Raw genomic sequence first — 8,915 nt, 5'->3', positions numbered from 1 at the left:
GGGAGAGGCAGGAGAGAAAGCAGTTGAGGATGTTGGTAACAATATCTCTCCGTTCTCAGGACCGAACTCTCTTATCTGTCTCTTTCTTCCAAATCCTGGTGGCGTCTGGTCAAATCTGTTTCTGGTGTTTGTTCCCCCTCCATCCCCTCCCTTACCTCAAATGGCCACACAGTTGACATCGCACGTGACAAAGCCGAATGCCTCAACTCTGTGTTTGCCTCAAAATCTTTAGTCCCAAACCCATCTCTCTCTGTTCCCACCTTTCCCAGTCGAACCCAACTGCTCCTGGACTCTGTGTCCTTCTCTCCTGATAAGGTGGAGGAGTTTTTGTCTAACCTCGACTCTGATTCTGCAACTGGACCAGACGGCATCAGCCCACGGGTCCTAAAATCCTGCTCTGCCGCTCTATCTCACCCTCTCTCTGTTCTTTTCACCCTCTCTTTTCCTCAAGGTCATCTGCCAGCATCCTGGAAATCAGCAAACATTACCGCTTAACACAAAAAGGTGCAAAAACAGATCCTTGCAACTACAGACCAATCAGCCTGCTCCCAATTATCAGCAAAGTCATGGAATCCATCATTGCCTTGGATATGAAATCTTTCCGCTTCTCCAATGGCTTGATCTCTGATCATCAATTTGGTTTCAGACCAGGTCACTCTACTCTGGACATGCTGCTTCTGCTGTCTCAACAATGGATGGAGGTCCTCAATGCCAAACAGGAAATCAGAGCTGTCTCCCTTGACATATCACATGCCTTCGATACGGTCTGGCACCCAGCTCTGCTCACCAAACTCTCCTCCTATGGTATCCATGGAAATCTCCATGCATGGCTTGCGGACTTCCTCTCTGGTCATAGTCAACGTGTGGCCCTGAATGGATTTCTCTCATCTCCTCTTCCTGTTCAGGCTGGAGTTCCCCAAGGCAGTGTTCTGGGCCCTGTGCTTTTTCTGGTCTTTATCAATGATCTCTCCGACTCTCTGGAAAATCCTCTCTATCTCTTTGCTGATGACTCCACTCTCTGACGCTCCATTCCTCTTCCCTCAGATCGGCAGTCTGCAGCCTCCTCACTCTCTGAAGACTTGGACAAAATCACAGACTGGTCAAGCAAGTGGAACATGTCTTTCAATCCTGACAAATCTCACACTCTTACTATGTCTCTCCGAAAAGATCGACTGGACAACCCTCCCATCTACTTTCTCAACAATCCTCTCCAAGAAGTTCTGTCGCTCAAGCTTTTGGTTCTCACTATCTGCCATGATCTTTCTTGGGAAAACCACATTTCCAAGCTGGCCTCCAAAGCCAGTCGCCGACTGGGCATCCTCCGTCGTGCGAAGTCCTTCCTCGGCACACCTGAGCTCCTCACCACATACAAGGCTTTCATCCGCAGCTCAATGGAATACTGTTCTCCCCTATGGGCCGGTGCTCCTGCCTCACACCTAGCTCGGCTTCACGCTGTTGAAACCAAAGCTTTCAGAATTATTGGAATCTTCCGCGATGAAGCTATCTCTGAGGGCCTTTCACTCACTCACCGCAGGCAGGTAGGTGGTCTTTCTGTCTTCTTCCGACTCCTCTCCGGCCTTGCACCCCCAGCTCTCTCTGTGCTCTGTTCCCCAAATATTCCTACAGGTCGCACAAGATCTGCCAGCAACCCTCTGATGGTTAAACTGCCGAAATCTCGGCTGTCTGCTCACCTTCACTCTTTCATTCCTCTTTTCTCCCACCTCTGGAACAAACTCTCTCACTCCTTTCAATCCCACTCCTCCCTCCAGGCCTTTAAAACAGCTGTTCACCACCATCTCTTATCTTCCCCCATCCAAAACCTTGATCTTTTCTACCCCTGCTAATTCACCCCAGATCCACCTTGTTTGAAATTCCAACTTCTTTCCTGGAAGTCCTGGCAGTGTCCATATGTTTTATACCTCTCCCACCCCCCCCCTTCCCATGCCCCCCTCCTTCCCATGCCCCCCCCCCCCAAAGCCCTCTCCCTCTCACAGATCTCTCGATGTCTCCATTAGGCTATGAGCCAAGGGCGTTGGTCGGTACCATACAGATGGAGTAAGGCTCATTGTGATTTTTAGCAAGATATATGTCCCTAGATATGAAAAAAAAGTGATAGCAGTGTATAACTCTCGGCCATCTCTGTGTTATCACCCGAAATATTTATTATACGCCTGCTTCGCTTCGCCAAAAAATGTGATATTTGCTAAAATTGGAATAAATATATGTTTTTAAGGACCACAGAGTGCCAATAATTTGCATACTGGATGCCAACTAATATAGTAATAGAAAATAGAACATTTGTGGGGGTTATTTATCAAAATATTGATATAATGACAAAAAATATGCTAAATTTAGTGAAAAAGTGGTCGAAATCGCTTCGAGTTCAGAATTCACATTGTACATTTTTGTCAATATTTCAAAAATGAAAACTCCCAGAGTAACATTTGACCCCTCAAAATCTTCGCAAGGAACCACTGCATTGGAATATATCATTACTTTGTAATATGGTGGTTGTTTGGGGCACATATTTTGGCAAAGTTCAAAATATGTTCAACCATACCCCCTAATTTTGATATTTTGGAACGAAACATAGCTTTTGAACATTTTAGGTTTATTTCAGTTTTAGGACATTATTTTAAAATAAATAAAACATTATTTTAGGAATGATACAATGTCTTCCAGTTGGCACTTCGGCCTCATCTCTGGTTTGTTCTTCCATTGCGATTGTACTAGCAATACTGGGCAAGCACTAACACCACCACCACCACATTACCTGGAATGACAAAAGGAAATAACAATTTAGTTGGGTAATACAGATGCAAATACAGTAATGCACCTAAAATACAGTAATGCAAATACAGTAATGCACCCTTTAGCACCTATAATATCAAAATTAGGGGGTATGGTTGAACATATTTTGAACTTTACCAAAATATGTGCTTCAAACAACCACCATATTACAAAGTAATGATATATTCCAATGCAGTGGTTCCTTGCGAAGATTTTGAGGGGTCAAATGTTACTCTGGGAGTTTTCATTTTTGAAATATTGACAAAAATGTACAATGTGAATTCTGAACTCGAAGCGATTTCGACCACTTTTTCACTAAATTTAACATATTTTTTGTCATCATATCAAAAATTTGATAAATAACCCCCACAAATGTTCTATATTTCTATTACTATATTAGTTGGCATCCAGTATGCAAATTAATGGCACTCTGTGGTCCTTAAAAACATTTTTTTTCCAATTTTAGCAAATATCACATTTTTTGGCGAAGCGAAGCGGGCGTATAATAATATTTCGGGTGATAACACAGAGATGGCCGAGAGTTATACACTGCTATTACTTTTTTTTCATATCTAGGGACATATATCTTGCTAAAAATCACAATGAGCCTTACTCCATCTGTATGGTACCGGCCGGTCAATTTGGGGGGTCTGGCTCATAGCCTACATGTCTCTCGGTCCCTGCTCTCAAATGTTGTGTTTGTGTCCTTCCCCCTCTCTCCCCATCTTGTCTACCGCTCCCGATGTTATATGTTTTATGTGTCGGTTTGTCTTTCTGTGTGATTAATGTTCGCTCTTTCACGAGCCTCGATCTTGTATACAAAAAAAAAAAAAAAAAGTGCCCGCATGTCCTGCAGCAACTCGCCCAGGAACTGGACTGTGAGGTTAGACCTCGGCACCTCTTCCTCATCACTGCCCGCCTCCTCCTCCTCCTCAGAAACCGTTATAATGGCCTCAAACTCCTCCTCGGTGAGGTTGTCACCATGTGAGGCAATGAGATCCTCCAACTCCTCAGGCTACATGTCATCACAGCCTTCCCCTCCCACCTGTCATGCCAACCTGACAATCACATGCCTCTCCTCAGTGTTATCGAGAAAGCCAGTAAAGTCCCTAACTGCTTGTGGCCACAGGTTGTGCCAGCACGCGTTGATGGTGGAGGCTCTCACCTCATCCAGCGACTCCTTGATGGTGCCGATGCAGTGGGCAATGTTGAAATCCTTCCAACACTGCCCTATGGTGAGCCAAGCCTGGTGTTGGCTTAGCGGTTAGGGTGCCGGCTTGGGATCCTAGGATCCTGGGTTCGAATACCTGTCGATCGCTGAATTAACGCCAGGGGGGTTGACTCAGCCTGTCATCCTTCTGAGATCGGCAAATTGAGTACCAGTTCACTGGTAATTCCCTTTGTGTCGCAAGAGGTAACTAACAGGGTTGGTGGCAGGACGGGGATACGGCCATAAAACATTGCTTCAAAAAGGGGAACACAGTGCCCGAAAAAGGGCAACCCCTGCTCTGTGGGGAAAATGGCCTCTAAAGGTGGTATATATATTATATATATACTGCCCAACGGTGAGCCAAAATCTCCATCGCATCCAAAATGCGGCGAAAGGTGCGACCGGTGTAATAGGTTTTAAATGTTGAAATCACATCTTGGTCGAGTGGCTGGATGAGGGAGGTGGTGTTGGGCGGCAGGACGATCCCCTCGACGTTCGGTTGAGCCACGTCCAGGTTTGTGGGATGGCCAGAAGCATTGTCCAGGAGCAAGAGAACCTTGAACGCAAAGTTTTTTTTTTCCGCCATGTACCTCTCCACCTGAGCGACAAAACTATGATGGAACCAGTCCAGGAAGATTGCTGCCGTCACACATCACTCATGCTGGCACCACCCACACCAGACAGATGATCGTAAATTTGTTTGGCCTTTTCGCGAATGAGAGGTCCACTCAAAGGCATATTCTTCTGCGTATTGTCCTCGATCCATATGCTGAGAGCCTTCTCCATCCTTTCTATGTGGACATTCCAGACATGGGTGACCACCTTCGTCCTCGATACAGCGCTCGCTGAAATACTGTCACGAATCGCCTTCTCGTTCTTCTGTATGTAGCGAACGGTGGATTCGTTGACACCATAATGACTGCCCACAGGGGTCACACTCTCTCCTCTCGAAAGCCGGTCGAGCAGCTACACTTTCTGGCTCAGGCTCATCACTTTCTTCTGCCTCTTGGTTGTCGACATCTCCGGCACTGGTCTTGCGCTTGGGAGCCATGATTGAATGGTGAGCAGAGCAAGAGTCAAAAACGCAGGTCAAAGCAACGGGATGAGAACAATGATCAAGATCCAGGACACAGTCTGTATATGTAGGAAATGCGAGCTTTGTGGGTAACTATGGGAGGGGTGAATACTCTACCCATTGTTTGTGGGGGATGCTATCGGATGATGCCATATTGAGCCTATCTACTAATTTAAATAATAGATTTAATGAAGCGTTTGCATTCTATAATTCGCAGGGTTGACTTGTTTACACAGCTGGTGGAACACCCCCCAAGCGTTTTCATTGTGTAAGATCTCTGATGATGATTTACCATAAATTGCAAACTGTAATAGATTTAATGAAGCGTTTGCATTCTATAATCCGCAGAGTTGACTTGTTTACACATCTGGTGGAACATCCCGAGAAGCTCACTTATAGTGTGGCTAAAATTTGCGGCCGTGAAAGCCATGAAAACACAAACCACACAGCAGTGAATGTATAAGCAGGTCATGCACGTGGCTGGTAGATGTTTTTTTGCGTAAGTCCAGCTGTTTTATGAATGGCTGGTGAAAGATGGGTTTTTATAAATACCGTATATCAAGCTAACGTCTCGCAAAAAAAAAAAAATTCCACCTCTGAAAAACCACGATTTCGCAGGACACTTTTCTACGAATAGAGAAACAGATCACATTTTATCACCCGCGAATAGCGGAACCGAGAATAGCGGGGTCCAACTGTATTCATAATACTTATGGCATATTCTATGATATAACAAGAGCTAGAGTTGCTTTGCAATGCATGTCCCCCAGCAATGTGATGTTTTATAAGTCCAAAAAGGCATTACTCTGTGAAAAATGGACAAAACACCCTTACAATCGAATTTATTCTGTAACGTATCATAATAAAGCCATGTACCAAGTTTCAGTTGAATATGTTAAGTGTATGGGGAAAAAGTCTGAAAACCACAGGTTTGACGACAGAGGGATGGACAGACAGACAGACAGACAGAGACAGACAGACGGAGAGCAAACCTATAATCCCCTCCGGTGAAACTGGTAGGGGACTAATGTGTTAAATCAAGCTCACATTACCTTGCAGATTATACTCACATTTCCCAGCATGTAAATTTTTCTTACCCCTGACTGAATCAAAGTGTAATCACATCATTTTGTTTCATGATGCGATCAAAGATGGCTGGCTGGTGGCCATTTTAGTTGTAAAACACCCGATGTTGATCACGTCCTCAACCATTTCTCGGACATGCATTTACCGATCCTGTTCAAACTTGGCACACAGATTAAAAAAAATTAGGGTTTACATATGCACGTCATTTTTTTCGAGATCAGATCCAAGATGGCGGACTGGCAGCCATTTTATTACTTAAACGTGCCCCCAACCTTTTCTCGATATTCATGGACCAATTTTGTGCCAACTTGGCACAAATACAATTACAGGATAGTGTACATATATAGAATATTTTGTTTTGTAATCCGACCAAAGATAGCCGACTGGCAGCCTCCATACAGCAAAATTACTAAAACCACGGGGGTTATAACATTTTATGCCTTTTTCGTCTTGTTCAAGTACAGAAACTGCCATTTTAACAGATTTCCCTCTTGCTCTACTGTATCTCCTAGTAACCATTGAAAATGCTTTAAAATGTATTCATTTAAATGCTTTATTACCCTCGCCTGAGGAGAGGGTATTGCATTTGAGTCAGTTTGTCTGTTTGTTACTTGCCGGAATAGATTCCGGCAAGTATGTTGTTTGGTTCGTTTTGTCTGTTTGTCTGTCTGCTGTGCGCAGTACTACGTCTACATCGTTGCACATAGCAGCGCCATACTTTACGCACACATTTGCCTTGCCCTGGAATAGACTGTGCCCAATTTTTAACTCTCTAGGCCCAAGGTCAAGCTCAAGGTCACCCAAAACGTGAAAATCGTTTTTTGCTAACTAGCAATGGTACCCGCCCTACGGGTGGAGCTTCAATTGGGAGGCCCAAATGAAAAGGCAAAATGTCAGAAATTGAAGGCTTTTTATTTTATTTTAAACGATTTATATATACATCCGTCAAATCATATCACAAGCAAATCATCAAAATCTAAACAGTATCTTTAGAATTTCAAAAATAATCTTACAGCCACCATGTTGGTGCTCGCTGTCACTGTGATGCGAAGCAAAAGACGCATCAGAGCTGTCACATTCACAATCGCTATGTCATATGTACTCCCGATACGTGTTTCCTTCATTGTAAAAAGTACCAAGTCAACAGTTAAAAGGATTTTGAGCCGATAGGTGTTACGGCCTTGGCAAGATCAATGGAGACAGCGATCTGTTAGCTTATACACCACCCAAATAGCTATGTGGAATTCTCTCATGTAGAGATTAAACCCACATCATTTGAACTTTGGCAGAGGTCATTATTTACTTTTAATGATCCAAAATGGCCGATAAAAAAGTACATTCTGGCAAGTCCTCGGTCTCTGACCGATTTTTCATCTATCTGTTTGTTTGTTTGTCCGCACAGAATAAATAAGTTTTCTCTGCAACCGTTGGTCCGATTGACAGGGAATTTTCACCATAGGTGCAATTCCACCTGCAGAATTTTTTTAATGATAACTATGACGTCATAGGTCACGTGGTTTGGCTGTCATCTTGGAAAAATCTAAAAACTTTGCACCTCTATATCTCCGAAAGCACTGAATAGAAAAAATTGACACATGCCTCACTGTGAAGAACTCTCCATGGAGAATAAAATATGTTAACGATGATGTCATAGGTGCACAAGTACAAAGCGTTATCCTATCGAGATGAAATTTATTGACCGCCATGTCGGCATAAACTGGTGGAGAAAAAAAAAAAAGATGACTTCATCGGTCACGTGGTTCGGCCGCCAACTTGGAAAAACCGAAAAACTTTGCACCTCTATATCTCCGAAAGCACTAAATAGAAATATTGAGACATGGCTCATTGTAAAGAACTCTCAATGGGTAATAAAATACAGACTTGGCATTTAATATGGAATATTTTTTTGGGGGGGGTGAACTTACTTTTCAAGATGACTTAGAACCAAAAGTTCATTGGAATTATGTTGAAATTATTCTAGATTTTGTTAATGTGACCTTTAAAAGAAACAAAAACCACATTTGACATTTCGAAGCAAATAAATTGATCCTTGAAAGTGATGTAAACTGATATCGAACTCAATTCACGGACAGTACTGTGTTAAACCTCTGTACGTTTTCCAGAATTATCTCTATATTTTGCACATTAGCCAAATTTTTTTTCAACAAAAACAAAAGCTAAATGATGACTGGGATTACGGACAGTAAAATTACAGTTCAGTACTTCGTGTAACCCCTACGAGCATTCAGGAGAGCACGTACACGACGAGGCATGCTGTTCACGAAATTTGCCAAGGTTTGGACAGGAATCGCTTGCCATGCAGTGACAATAGCCTGCTGTAATTCACGCACAGAGGCAGGCTGCTGGTCCAAGTGGTCGATTTGATGCGTTACTTCTGCCCACAAGTTCTCTATCGGATTCATATCCGGGGACATGGCAGGCCACTCCATATGCTCCACACCACGGTCAGCAAGAAAGTGTTGGATCATGCGAGCACGATGAGGCCGTGCATTGTCATCTTGGAAGACAACGTTTCCTCGAAAGGCTGCACAAGCAAATGGAAGCAATGTTTCTTTCAGAATGACCCTGTCCTTGAACTGGTTCAGGTTTCCATTCAGAACAACCAGGTCAGTTTTGCCCCCTGCATGAAAAGCAGCCCAAACGGTCACCCCACCACCTCCAGCTTGGACTCTTGGCACTATACAATCTTCGTTGTGGGCTTCATGCACTTGTCTGCGCACTCGGACGCGGCCA

Source organism: Myxine glutinosa, chromosome 1, assembly GCF_964187855.1.
Source record: "Myxine glutinosa chromosome 1, kmMyxGlut1.1, whole genome shotgun sequence".
Classification (NCBI taxonomy): Eukaryota; Metazoa; Chordata; class Myxini; order Myxiniformes; family Myxinidae; genus Myxine; species Myxine glutinosa.
This window is presented reverse-complemented; position numbering follows the sequence as displayed.